The following is a 13,705-nucleotide window of genomic DNA, read 5'->3' as shown; positions in this document are numbered from 1 at the left end:
CATCACCTCTCAGTTTGCCTCAGCAATGATAGCTTATTTCCAGCTGTATTCAGCAAATGCCTTGGCACCTTCCCTTTCTCCTTCCCTTTCTCTCCTTATGGAAACTGGAGCATGGGGAGGCATATCCGTCCTTTGAGATGGGCCTGGAGACTGGTTTGTTTCACCTGACTTTACGTCCCCAGCATCCTTGCCAGGCAATTGCAGCGACTTCTCGGGGACTCTCTCTCTCAGTTCCTATTATTTTACTTATCAGCTCCAAGTCTTCCAGCAGCCCCAATTCACTGCCCTCTCCATGGTCCTCTGTCCCCTTCAGACCTGGGCACCTTCCTTCTCTTGTCTTATCTGCTATTGTTCTGTCCATTCCAGCCCCTCACTGCCTAGCTGAATTTTTGTGACCCAGCAAGGGCTTTACCACCCCAGGCTCCTGGCACTTGCTATTATTTTCACCTGAAATATTCTCTCCCTGCATTGTCAACCCCGTGTCTTCTTGCAATGCTGCCTTTTCAGTGAGGCATTGGGATCACGTGGTTAAAAATGCTAAATTCCCTCTCCTCACACTTCGAGTCCCTGTTCCCAGAATATGCTTCTCTTTCCATAATACCAAACACCTGCCAACACGCCTCTCGATTATTTAGTATCTAGCCTGTTTTTTCCACCTGAGTACAGATTGAGGGTTTTTTTTTTTTCAATTAAAAAAAAAACTTAAGTATGGGGATGGATCATTTGCCTGCATGTATATCGTGCATTGTGTGCCCATCTGGTGACCTTGGAGGCCAGAAAAGGGCATCAGGTCCTCTAGACTTGGAGTCACAGATGTTTGTAAGCTGCTGTGTGGAGGCTGGGAATCAAACCAGTGTCCTCGGGAAGAGCAGCCTCTGCTCTTAACTGCGGAGTCACGTCTCCAGCCCCTGCGTGGGGTTTGTGTTCATTCTGTTCTGCTGTCTTTACTCTCTAACTGTGCGTTTATATCCAGGCCTGTGCACAACAGGCCTCCAGTAAATACCTCCTGAAGTGCTCAGTGCATTTCAATGTCGGAGGTTCACATAGGTTGACTGTGTAGTCTAGAAGGCCACTTTCTTTCCTCCAGTGTTAACAGTGCCTGGGGGTGGGACTAGGGATAGTCTTCATTTATGACCTCTGACTTTTCTGAATATTTTCTAGTAGTCAGATACCTTATAATCATATATAACCATAAAAGTGTTGTTAAAAAAAGCAGCAGAAAATGTCCCAGAAAGTGGGTCGACATGTACGTTAGATCCTCTCTGTTGACTGTTCCCTTAACAGAAGCACTTTAAAAACTGGAACTTGCCTGACATAGGTGTCACACACTGGAGTAGACCCAGCACTCGGGAGGCAGAGGCAGGTGGATCTCTGTGAGCTTGAGGCCACTCTGGTCTGCAAAGCAAGTTCCTGGACAGCCAGAGCTGTTACACAGAAAAACCTTATCTCGAAAACCCTCCAAAAATACAAAAGCTGGAATTCAGAACATGTAGTGGTACATGCCGTTAATTCCTACAGAGGCGGAAGCGGGCAGATCTCTCTGACTCCCGGGACAACCATGGCTACGTAGTGACACCTTGTCTCAAGAAAAAAAATAATAATCATGAATAAAAAGTTAGGTGCAGAGATGTTAGTGCTTACTTAGCTTGCACGAGGCCCTGGGTTTGAGTCCCAGCACTGAATAAAACAAGGCTGTGACGTGTGTTTATAATCCCGGAATTTGGAAGTGGAAGCAGCAGAATCCGTTGTTCATGAGCATCCTTCACTACTCAGCATCCTCAAGGCCATTCTGGGCTGCACGTGACCCTGAACATTTAAATTAATTCTGGTGGTGGCACACACCTTTAATCCCAGCACTCAGGAGGCAGAGGCAGGTGGACTTCTGTGAGTTTGAGGCCAGCCTGGTCTACAGAGCGAGTTCCAGGACAGTCTTCAAAAGCAAAAACAAAAACACCCCAAACAAACAAAAATTAAAGTTAAACAAAAGCCTAAAGTTGTAAAGATTTAATTAAAATATATAGCATCATTTGTTGAGAGCTAATTTATTAATATTTAGTTACTCATACTGTCTTTGGAACACTGATTTGCCTATTTATTCCATGAGTGTTTACTGTTTTGCTACCAAGCAGTGAGATCTGTTGAAGTCGTTGGGGAGATAAGAATGAAAGAAGTGGAACCTGAGGGTTCATGGTCCAGTGCTGTAGAAAAACGAAGGCCCACCCCATGCCATTTCCAGATTCCCACAGGGAATACAGAAGGGAGAGAAGCCACTGATGGCGAAAGGTCAACAGTGGGCGTGACCAGAACGCCAGGAACGTGTTCTGCAGGGGTCACAGAAACAGATCACATGGGATGAAGACTTGGCGGCAGGTGCACGTGTGTTGGAAGCCTGGCTGACAGTCCCTGGGTGGATTCCATTGTGCCCGCGTGTTGTCTGTGTAATGCAGACTGTAGCAGTGCTCACCTATGGTGTTCTGGACACCTGTCATTTGCGGTGCTGGGGGCCAGCACAACACCCCACAAATTCACAGAACTGTCTCTAGTCACCTCCCAGTTTATACTGTCTTATGCCTAGGAGCAAAGTCTCGCTTCCAGCAAAAGCACACCCAAAGATTGAGGCGAGTCATTAGAGTAATTTCCTTGGTGTGGATCATCTGGTTGTTCCTTATTAAACAGCTTGTTGTTTGTACCCATAGTTAGCTTCAAGGTGACATAAATACCTCTGGGCCTGTTATTTCCTATACACACAGAGGCAATGAGAGAAACGTGCTACTTGAAAGAGATACCCTCTCATAATGAAAGTGGAGCCTTTTTTCTTTTTTGAAAGTGGAAAACATGCAGAATGCTGCATGCATGTGCCTGCGAGGTGCAGCATTGGATGGCGCAGTGGTACTGCTATGGCAAGTAGTCACAAATGAGCTGGCACACAGCTGCAGCCAAGACACGGCTCCCATTATGACTCTTACCAGGCAGTGCACTGGGGCAGCCTTAAGGCTTGTGAAAACACTGAGCTATGCACAAGACGGTGCCCAGACTATCGCGCGGGCTTCCCCAAGGCTAACGAGGTAGGTGTATGGACATGGGAGCCTCTAGCTGTGGCTTGCTTCTGGGGAAAAGCTAGTCCACCAGGGCAGCAAGGTTTGAACTGGGCAGTCTGACTCCAGAGACCCTGTTTTCAGCCACTGAGCGATCAACAGCCTTTAAATACCTGACCTATTTTTAAGTAAATAGAGCGTCTGTGTTATTACAATGGCTCTCTCATGATGACAGAAGCTTGGGCATGGACAGCAGGAATTTCAACGAAGTGAAAGCCATTTGACAAGTGCATCATTGACCCGTGAGTGGGTGGTTTCTGTCGAGTGCTGGGAAGGCAGCCAGGCTGCAAGGAGTCAATGGAGGGGGGAACGAGTGGAAATACAATGTATGTATCAGTCCTGGGAGTTCGGCAATAGCAGATAAGAAACAAATAGGACTACAGCAACAAGAAGCCAGCCACACAGTTTGTTTTTTCCCCCTTTCCTGGGGTGATGGACATACCTCGGGAATAAGGAGGGGGTCTGCTGTTAGGGAGAAGAGAAGATTCTGATGGGGAGGAAAGGGAACTCAGATTCCTGGGGTGGGATGGTGTTCAGCACATTCACAGGAATAAATTTTTTCTTGGTTTGGATGATTTCCAATTAGTCCAGGGTAGACTATTCTGGAGCCAGTGATTGGCTTTCCAATGGCCTGGACCTATGTTTCCCTGGAATACACGTTCTCCTGGTGTGGCTAGTCTTTGACTCATTTGCTAGGTTTGATCCACTGCTGCTGTCACACAGACACGTGGTCTTGGATGAATCGGTCACTTCATATATCCGAGGGTGTTTCCACATAGATCCCCTGGAACCAGAGACACAGTTGGTTGTGAGCCTCCACGTGGGTACTGGGAACTAAGCTCAGGTCCTCTGCAAGAACAAGTGCTTGTAACTTCTGAGCCATCTTCCCAGCCCTGATCAGCCACATCCACATGTTCGACTCTGAGAAGCCACGGCTCACCATAAGCTTGTTACTACAGAGCAGCGAATTGTCCTTCCCTGATTGTACACGCCCACCTGTTATTAGTGGGGCTTCAGCTCTCCCCCCCTTCCCCGTGCTCAGTTCTCAGGAAGGAGAATCAGGCAATGATCTGTGTCACTGCTCATCCACCGTTCGCAATATTTAGGAAGTAGAATTTTCCCTGGCAACCAGAGCTGTAAAATTCAACTCAGCCTTGAGTGGCAGCCGTATCCAGCTTTTTGAGATTGTTATCTGCAGAGTTCTCTCTCAAGAATGGAGCAAACAGGGTACAAAAACAAAATTGCAAAAAACAACATCTGCTACTGCTTTAAGTAAGTTTATGGTTGTTTTTGTGTTGGGCCCCATTTATAGATAGCCTTGGCTGTGTGTGGCTACCTGCCACCCACAGGCTGCGGATTGGCCATGCCTGCTATGGGAAGGCACCAAACAGGAAAATGAGGAGCTGAGGTATCTGTGGTGTTGATCAAAGTGTGCCCACAATCAAAACACAGGGCAAGAGTCTGTGACAAGTATCTCTCTAGGGTGTAGCCATTTGGAACACAGTTTGAGGGGTGTGGAGGGATGTGGTTACTGGGCACTAACAGGCTGAAAGTGGTGTATGGTTTTACTGTTGGATACCAAGGGAAAGCTTTGTGAGTCACGCTTGTGTGGGGGGTATATGTGTTGGGTACGCATGCCCAGGCCAGAGGAGGATGACCACTCTGCCTTATTCTCTTGAGACAGGGTCCCTCAATGAACCCGGAACTAGTCCGGCATCTGGAAAGCTCTAGCAATCTTCCTGTCTCTGTCCCTACAGCACCGGAGTTGTGGGCACTCATACAGCTGCGTCCAGATTTTACATGGGTGCTGAGATCAAATCCAGGTCTTCATCCTTGCTCAACAAGGGCTGTCTCACCAAGCTGTCTCTCAAGGCCAAGTTAGGCTTTACCCTCAGTGCATGGTGTCGCTCTAAACACTGGCTCATAAGTGGTACAGTAGTGCTCCCCTGTCCTCCGTGTGTGTGTGTGTGTGTGTGTGTGTCTGTCTCTCTCTCTGCAGCCTTTCTCTATTTTTGTCTCTGGAAAAGTGAAATTTAGCTGAATTTTCCCAATTTGAACATTAAAGAGATTTGCAAAAATACCTTTTGGTTTTGGAAAGTGTAATTATACTCTCATAAAAATATTATTTATGTCTTTATGGAATTGGTTTTTATTATTTTATTTTTTTATTGGTTTTTCGAAACAGGGTTTCTCTGTGGTTTTGGAGCCTGTCCTGGAACTAGCTCTTGTAGACCAGGCTGGTCTCGAACTCACAGAGATCCACCTGCCTCTGCCTCCTGAGTGCTGGGATTAAAGGCGTGCGCCACCACGGCCCGGCTGGTTTTTATTATTTTAAATAAATTATCATTGAATAATATTCTCTATGACCCCTGGGTATACCTGCAATAGAACATGTATTTGTCATGGGTGAAGCCCTAGGTTAGATCCTTAGTACCGAATAAACAAGTTTGTTATCCATGTCAGTTCCTGATATGTTAAGTAGCATCAGATACAACTTGGAAGAAACTTAAGCCTTCAGAAATCATCATAATTTTTAAGAGATTATTTTTACTAGAGGAAAGAGCCCATCAAGAGTGATCAAGAGACACAGTGTGATCATATTTGTTATTTTTGTGGGTAAAGCCTATGTAGGCTCCCTTTACCGCAGCTTTGAATTCTGCAGACTGTCCGATGGTGTGAACCAACCCATGCGCTTGTGTCTGTTTCATTGTCTCCTCTGTGGAAGCTTGAGAACAGCAGGATCTGGAGTCTGTGTGGCATTTGGAGCTCTTCAAGATGGCAATGCTGCTGGAGTGGCCATCCCGGGTTCACACAGAAACCAGCTGTTTCCCAAGGAGATAGGCAGAGGGTCCTCTGCACAAGGCAGAGCGGGATGAAGTGACCACGGAGGTTCTGTCTGTGGCTCAGATAACCAACAGAGTTGCTCCTCACCAGATCCAAAGTCACGAGGCTGAAGTCGTGGGGAACAAATACATGAAGTGGGTGTGGGAAGGCAGGAGACGACACTGGCCCTCTGTCAGCCTACAAGCCATTGGAGGAGTCACTAGAAATTCGCACTCCGGGCATTAGAAGCCGAAGCAGCCACCAGCACCAGCTTGCAGAGAGGGTTTGCTCAAAAAAAAGCACGCGGGAGGGTAGCATGGGAATGGAAATGAGTGCTTCTCACTCCTGTATTCTGACTCACTGAAACCGATCACTCTCTTCCCTGTGGGGCCCCTTCCCTCCACTTTCAGCTCCACAGTTCAGATATGAATTCCTCCCACCTGTCTTTTAAAAATTCATCCTGTAAAGGAACGGCAGGGTGCCTCACTGTGCACAGTCTCCCATATCACCCTGAGAAAAGAAAGGAGGTACCTGGGTCAGAGCCTTCACCCCAAGGAACACTCCTGTAAAGCAGTCATTTTAGATGCTGGACGAGAAGAATGGATGGAGTCAGTAAAGGCTGTCTTTCTGGAGCGTCTCAGGCCATACCTGAGGTTTAAAAGCAATCCTCTCCATCTCTCTCATCCTCTCCACCATCTTCCCTTCTGCATTCCTACTCTCCCCCTATACTGTAAAAGGCTCTGTGTGCTCTCTGTCGTGTTCACTGTCTTGGCATAGGGACGCAGAGATAAACTATGTGGTGTGACGGGAGTGGAGATGAGCAGGTAACCTAATGATTGTAACAGGCGAAAAGAGATACTGGACGGAGAAGATGTGTAAAGTGCAGAGCAGCCTGGGATGGAGGCAGAAATGGGGACGATGCTTTTCTCCAGCTCTGAGAGTAAGAGTGTGATGTGCATGTGTGCGTGTGTGCATGTGTATGTGTGTGCATGTGTATGTGTGTGCATGTGTATGTGTGTGCATGTGTATGTGTGTGCGTGTGTATGTGTGTGCATGTGTGCATGTGTATGTGTGTGCGTGTGTGTGTGTGCATGTGTGCATGTGTATGTGTGTGCGTGTGTGTGTGTGCATGTGTATGTGTGTGCGTGTGCATGTGTGCATGTGTATGTGGGTGCGTGTGTATGTGTGTGTACATGTGTGTACATGTGTATGTGCATGTGTGTGTGCTTGCATGTGTGTGAAGACCGGAGGTCAACCTTGGGTATTGTTCCTTAGGTGCAGCCCACCTTATTTTGGGGCAGGATCTCTCACTGTTCTGAGACTCTGTTATTAGGCCAGGCTGGCTAGCCTGGAAGCCCCAGGGATCCTCCTGTCTCCACCTCCTCAGTGCATAGAGCTCAAGGAAGAACCACCAAACCTGGGTTCTGAGGAATGGACTCAGGTCCTGTGCTCACATGGCAAGAACCTTAGCAACTGAACTGTCTAGGGGTGGTGGTGAGAGAATCAAGTGCTCCAGGCCCTAGAGATCACATCATGCACCCAGGATCCCATGTGCCGTGTGGTACCCCACAGCCGGCACCACCCACCTGTATAGTCCTACCTTTCTCAAACACCAGACAGATTGACAAAGATAAGTAGGGAGAGGAGAAACAGGCAAGGGGATGTGTTCGTGGTCTGTCTGGTTTTTCCTTTTGGCATGCCAACGAACAGAAAAAAATACAAAGTTTGTGGACCTTCTAGGTCCCTTTACTCATGTTTCTGTTCTGAGTTATGTAGTTTATATATATGGCATGCATGTCACATGCTCGGACTCATATCAGGGCCCTAGTCTCTGAGGCAGGACTCCCTGAGGCAGGAGGGGTTTGCAGCTGCTCAGCTCAAGACTGCTTTCTGCCCTAACTTGGGTTGAAGCTCCCCACTGCTTCCTTTGAACTTTGGTTCCTATTACTAACAAATGACACAACTCCAGCCCCCTTCCCCCTGCCCCCACACGTCCTCTGCTGGGTTTCGAAAGTGCAGGCATTGATGCCTTATCTTCTCCACTTGCCTGACCCTGACTGACAGCAAAACCTTGCACCAGTTTGATACAAGGAAGCCAACCTCATGCAAACAAACAAACAAACAAAAACACCCATTTGGTTACAAGCTTGCAGAAGGGCCAATAGGAGCCCGTCTGTCTTGGAACTCTACACTGGACAGTGGTTAACTCACCTAGCTGTTCAGCTTGGGAACCTTCAGAACTATGGATGCCCCTGCTTTCCTTTTGGAGACCATGCTCAGCCACTGGTCTCTGAAGATGATTTCATTTTAAATAAGATTCCTTCCCATCCTTTTCAGGGGTGGGTAGCACCACAGATTAGAGAGGCAGAATGTTTGGCTTTCAGTCTCAAAGTAACTAGTCTCTGTACCTCTGTGCCTCAGTCTACTCGTTATGAAGTGAGGACAGTGATAGAGTAGCGGTGGCCACAGCTGAGCTTTGTGAGGCCAGGAGAATCAAGTGAGTTGATATTTGCGATGTGCTTAGAACGCTACATAGCCCATACAATAACAGGCTACCACAGGTTAAATCAATAAACTGTTTATGTTTAACCTTCCAAGTGTGAGTGCTATTTGCCTGTGTTCTTTGTGCGTGCTTGCACATGTGTATGTGTGTGACCGTGCACGCACATATGTGCGCATGCGCATGACGCCAGAGGTTGGTGCTGGGTGTCTTCATCAACTGCTTTCCACCTTATTCTTTTAATTTACTTGTGTCTGTGTTTGTGGTATGTGTACGTGTTTATGTGGTGTATACACATGCATGCAGGTGTGTGTGTGTGTGTACAGAGATAAAGAGATTGATTGATACTAGCTGTTTTCTCAGTTGCTTCTCTGCCTCTTTGTGTGTGTGTGTGTGTGTATGTGTGTGAGTGTGTATGTGTGAGTGTGTGTGTGAGTGTGTATGTGTGTGATATGGTCTCTCACAGAAACTGGAGCTCACCAGTGTGGCTGGACTGGCTGGCCAGTGAGCCTCAGATCTGCCTGTCTTCTCTGCTTCCCTGATGCCGGCATTACAGTTGGACACCTCGACACCTGGGTTTTTATGGAAGTGCAGGGGATCTGAACTTGGGCCCTCATGCCTGTGACAAGCACTTTACTGACTGAGCCATCGCCCCAGCCCATTGCCTCATCTCTTTGCTTCTCTCGAGGTCTCTGCCACTGGACAGAAAGAGTGGATTTAGTGAAGAAGAGGAAAGCAGCAGTTTGAGGTTGAATTGCATCATTTTAAATCCTGACTCCTTCACTGAATTAGAGGCTAAAGCAACTATTTTCTGTGCCGCTTGGCTCCCTGGCCTGTAAAGATATAGTTGCACTTGTTTCTGGGGAACAGCTGTGGGCAGTGAGCTCTGTCAAGTTCTTAAAGTGTGACACCCAGTAAGTGCTCAACAAATTTCAACTGTTGTCATTGTCAAGCATGAAGGAAAGGGGTACCACATACCACACGATTTTATGCAAGCCACAACATGGGCCTTTTTTGAAAAGGGGGTGTTATGCAACACAAGTTGACCTCTGACTCAATATGAAACCCAGAATGAGCTTGAACTCCCGGTCCTCTGGCCTCCACCCCAAAGTGGCATATACCACCATACTTGATGCAAGCTAAAATTTGACCAGAGTTAGTACACTGAGCAAATGTGACCAGCAAACAGTCTTTTCATGTAACCACAAGTCCTGGTGGCTTGTGAGGTGCCAAAGAGCTCAGATGGTGTGTTTAGGGGCCTGGTGCTTCTTGCTAGAGTGTGAAGTTGGGCAATCCAGTAAGTCCAGACCGTAGTTAACTTTCTTCTTTTTTCCTCTCCTCCTAACTCTCTTTTAATGATCACTCCTTGAGCACCTCCTCCTGGCTGTCCCCCATCGCACAGTTCATGTGTGTGTAGTGAGGCCTTGGGAATTCAACGGTTACTGTGGAAGCACAGAGTAGGGGAGGAGTGGGATGCTGAGCTGGGGCTGGCATCTGCTGTGCTCTCAGGTGTTCTTAGGTCCCACCACTGTGGGTCTTAGGCTTCCCCAGAAGGAAGCAAGACAAGGGGAGAATGTTCAAGGTTACTCATTCTGCTTCCGCAGTGGAGAGTGAAGTAGGACTGTTTCTTCCTCTGTGAATTTCCGATACTATCAGCAGACTAGTCATCCAAGAAATTGAAGCGCAGAAAGCAGGGACTACCAAGTAGACTCAATTAAGATCTCTCCTTGATCTTGTACTCTCCTCATCCCTGCACAATGCGCATTTGACGGACGGGATTCTTTTGTCTTGGACAACACTTCCCAACTGTGCTCTGCAGAGTGCATTTTCTTTAAGCTGTTAAGAGTGTTCCAAGTCCAGAAATTAAATTGTTGAATGTTTCTTTTCTGAAGACCACCTCCAAGGTCTTAACATTCTAGCATACTATATGCAAGCTCTCCCTCCCTCTCCTCTCTCCCCCTTTCCCGTCCTTCCTCCTTCCTCCTCTCCCTCCCAGCCCTCTTATAATCTAGGTTGAACCTACAACTTGCCATGTATTCAAGAATGAAGTCCTCCTACTTCCACGTTCCTGGTTCTGGGGTTACAGGCGTGCACCCCCACACTGGGTTTACCCAGTTCTGGGGTTAAACCCAGGCTCCATACAAGCTAGGCAAGCAATGTGCCAACTGAGCTACATCATACCCATAGTCAGGATTTCTGAGAATTTAACTACCTTGTTCCAGTAAATCTTGCAGTATTGCCTTTCTCAGAAACAGCCATCTGGGGGAGCTATCTAGACTTCCTTGGTGAAAGGGTGTGAAACATCAGGTTTCGGGTGGCCCGAGTGCAATCCCTGGAGGAGATGTTGAATGATGAGTTGGTCTGGGTTCCTGCTGGGACAGGAGGACTACTTTATCCTCATGTTGAGAATAAACAGAGATGTCTTTGTGCCGCAGCTGTGCACCCTGCCCAGCATGGTTCACTTTGTCTGGGCTGGACACTCTGGCACAGGCAGAGCCAGCTGGTTCTTGGGGACAGCAACATCTTTGCTTTGACAGCTTTCATTTTCTGTTCCTGCAACATTTCCCCCATTCCTCACGTCTGTCAGAATGGATGCATTGGATGAGAACACTTCTCTTTACTAAACAGTTCTACTAACTGCCTCTTCCAAAATTGCGAGGTAAAGATGACTGAAATTGAGAAAGACCGAGGAACAGCAATTAAAATAATGTGATTGGTGGTTATTTCTGTTTCCAGGAGACTGTGAGACCTCGTGAAAGCCTCGACTATTTAAAAGCTCAAGGTGGTTTTCTGTGAAATGGGGGTAGGGGTAATGACAACAGTCATTTCGCAGCTTGTCCAAGGCGTGAGGTTCTGCTAGCCAAGTCCCCTCAACAGTGTCACATGCTGCATGGGTGTTAGTGTCAGCTACACTTGTTACATATAGGTCTCGTATTTGTGTGTATGCAGGAGCGGGATGAAAAGAGGAAGGGGGATGTGGAGATGATGGCTCAGAGGTTAAGAGCAGTGACTGCTCTTCCAGAGGACCCAGGTTCAATTCCCAGTACCAGATGGCAGCTCACAACTGTCTGTAACTCCAGTTCCAGGGGATCTGACATCATCGCATGGAGTATATACAGGCAAAATACTATTGCACATTAAATAAAAAATGAGAGAGAGAGAAGACAGAGGGGAAGGAGGAGTGACGAAGGAGGGAGAGAGCCATATGGAGTGTATGTTATACAGAGAATATAAAAGGAATTCTATTTATGAAGGAAACATTAGACCAAATGAAAAATTATTATATTATCTATTAATAGCATCTCTTTTTTATCTAAAGAGACAACTTACCAATGGAATTCTGGCCAAAGTCTTAAAAAAATCTGTATTACAGGTTCTATGTTCATTAGTGTTCTAGTTTATACACCAGTCTCTGAAAAACTCAGCTTGAGTTGATCCGCTAAGTGTATCAGATGGACCCATGTGTGTCATGGTATCTGGCATACTAAATGGTGGCTATAGAGTGGTGTGTGGGCTTTGATATTGAAGAAAGTGACCAGATTGCCTTTAGGATGTGTGTGTGTGTGTGTGTGTGTGTGTGTGTGTGTGTGTGTGTGTGTAGAATGTATACGCATGTGTGTGTGTAGACCTAAAGTTCACATTGGGTATCTTCTTTTGTCTTCACTTTATTTTGAGGCAGAGCCTCTCATGGAACCTGGAGCTTCCTGCTGGTGTAGATAGCTGGCTTACCCTGGGGCCCATTGTGTCTGTCTCCAGATTGCTGGATTGCAAAAGGGCCACTGCACCTGGCTGGCTTTTATGTGGGTTCAGAAGATCCCCAGCAAGAGCCTTATCTACTGAGCCATCTCCCCAGTCTTCCTAAGCGAGTTTTGATCAAGCTTCTGACTCATCTAGATGAAAGCTTCTGGCTGGGGTTCTACCCCAGGAGCCACAGAACTTCTTTCTCTGGTTGTTCTTTGCTTTCTTCCTCCTTTTCGTTCTTTTTCCCCCCAAAACAGATGTGGGCAAACATGAACAAACTCTTGTTTGTTCCATCTGTCTTTGTATGTATCTGATGCTCAGATCACTGTCTAAGGTCGTTATTCATGCTATGGTTACACAAGTTTTAGAAGTGGGGAGAATATGAATGTCATGCTTTATTATGAAGATGACTATTTTATTTATATTTTTGAAGCAAGATCTCATTATATAACCCTGGCTGTCATGGAACTCACTATGTAGACCAGGCTGGCTTCAAAGTCACAGAGATCCACCTGCCTCTGCCTCCCAAGTGCTGGGATGAAAGGCATACACTACTATATCTCTATCTATCTATCTATCTATCTATCTATCTATCTATCTATCTATCCATCCATCCATCCATCCATCCATCCATCCATCCATCTATCTATCTATCTATCTATCTATCTATCTATCTATCTATCTATCTATCTATGGCTTACTTATAGAGGTCTCCTTAAGCATTCTTATTATTCATAATTTCAACACATGTTAGACTGTGAAGAAAAACTAGAATAAACTAAAAATACATTACAGTGTTAAATTGATAAAGGAACTGGGATTATTTATCAAGGGAAACAAACACAGACAGTAGACACATTAAGTTTTTTTATTTGGGATCAGGGATGTAGCTCAGTTGGTAGGCTGCTTTCCAGCCAGGTACAAAGCCCTAGGTTTGATGATCCCTGACATGCATAAAACTGGAAATATCTGTTACACCAGCACTTAGGGGGTAGAGTCAGGAAGCTGAGGAGTTCAGGGTCATCCTTGGCTGCATACTGTCTTAAGAGGCTGCTTGTTTGTTCCTGGCTGCTCAACCCTGAAATAATCACACAGAAGCCATATTATTTGCAACACTGTTTGGATAATAATAACTTAAGTATATTTCTGGATAACTCATATCTTAAATCAGTCCATCTCCATCATCTGTGTATCGCCATGAGGCTGTGGCTTACTAGGTAAAGTTCCAGCATCTGTCTCCAGCAGGGCTACATGGCTTCTCCTCACTTTGCCTTCTTTCTCCCAGCATTCAGTTTAGTTTTCCCTACCTCACTCTGTTCTCCCTGCTCTGCTATAGGCTCAAAGCAGTTTCTTTATTAACCAATGATATTCACAGCATACAGAGGGGAATCCCACATCATCATACTGAGTTGAAGACCAGCCTAGGTTATATAAGACTGTGTCTCAAAAGTATCCTCTTTCTTTGAGTGTTATGCCTAATATTTGCTTTTGCCATTGAAAATACAATTCTGTGTGTCAAACACCATTGCAAATATTTCACATATGT

At 46.3% G+C, this 13,705-nt stretch overlaps 1 protein-coding gene across 6 annotated transcripts in view; it reads left to right on the top strand.

The window, feature by feature from the left end:
- The window catches only part of Prr5l (proline rich 5 like), a 183,369-nt gene that overhangs the window by 76,241 nt on the left and 93,423 nt on the right, over positions 1 to 13,705 (top strand). The window contains exon 1 of one of the 6 annotated variants that reach the window (XM_075961530.1): positions 2,994 to 3,065. The exons of the other annotated variants lie outside the window; for them this stretch is intronic. The gene's annotated coding sequence lies outside the window, so the exon portion shown is untranslated. Of the gene's footprint in view, positions 1 to 2,993; positions 3,066 to 13,705 lie in introns of those variants that run through there. 6 annotated transcript variants of the gene reach the window in all.

Source organism: Microtus pennsylvanicus, chromosome 2 (genome assembly GCF_037038515.1).
Source record: "Microtus pennsylvanicus isolate mMicPen1 chromosome 2, mMicPen1.hap1, whole genome shotgun sequence".
In the NCBI taxonomy this organism is placed as follows: Eukaryota; Metazoa; Chordata; class Mammalia; order Rodentia; family Cricetidae; genus Microtus; species Microtus pennsylvanicus.
The sequence above is the reverse complement of the archived record's forward strand: the minus strand, read 5'-3'. Positions and strand labels throughout refer to the sequence as shown.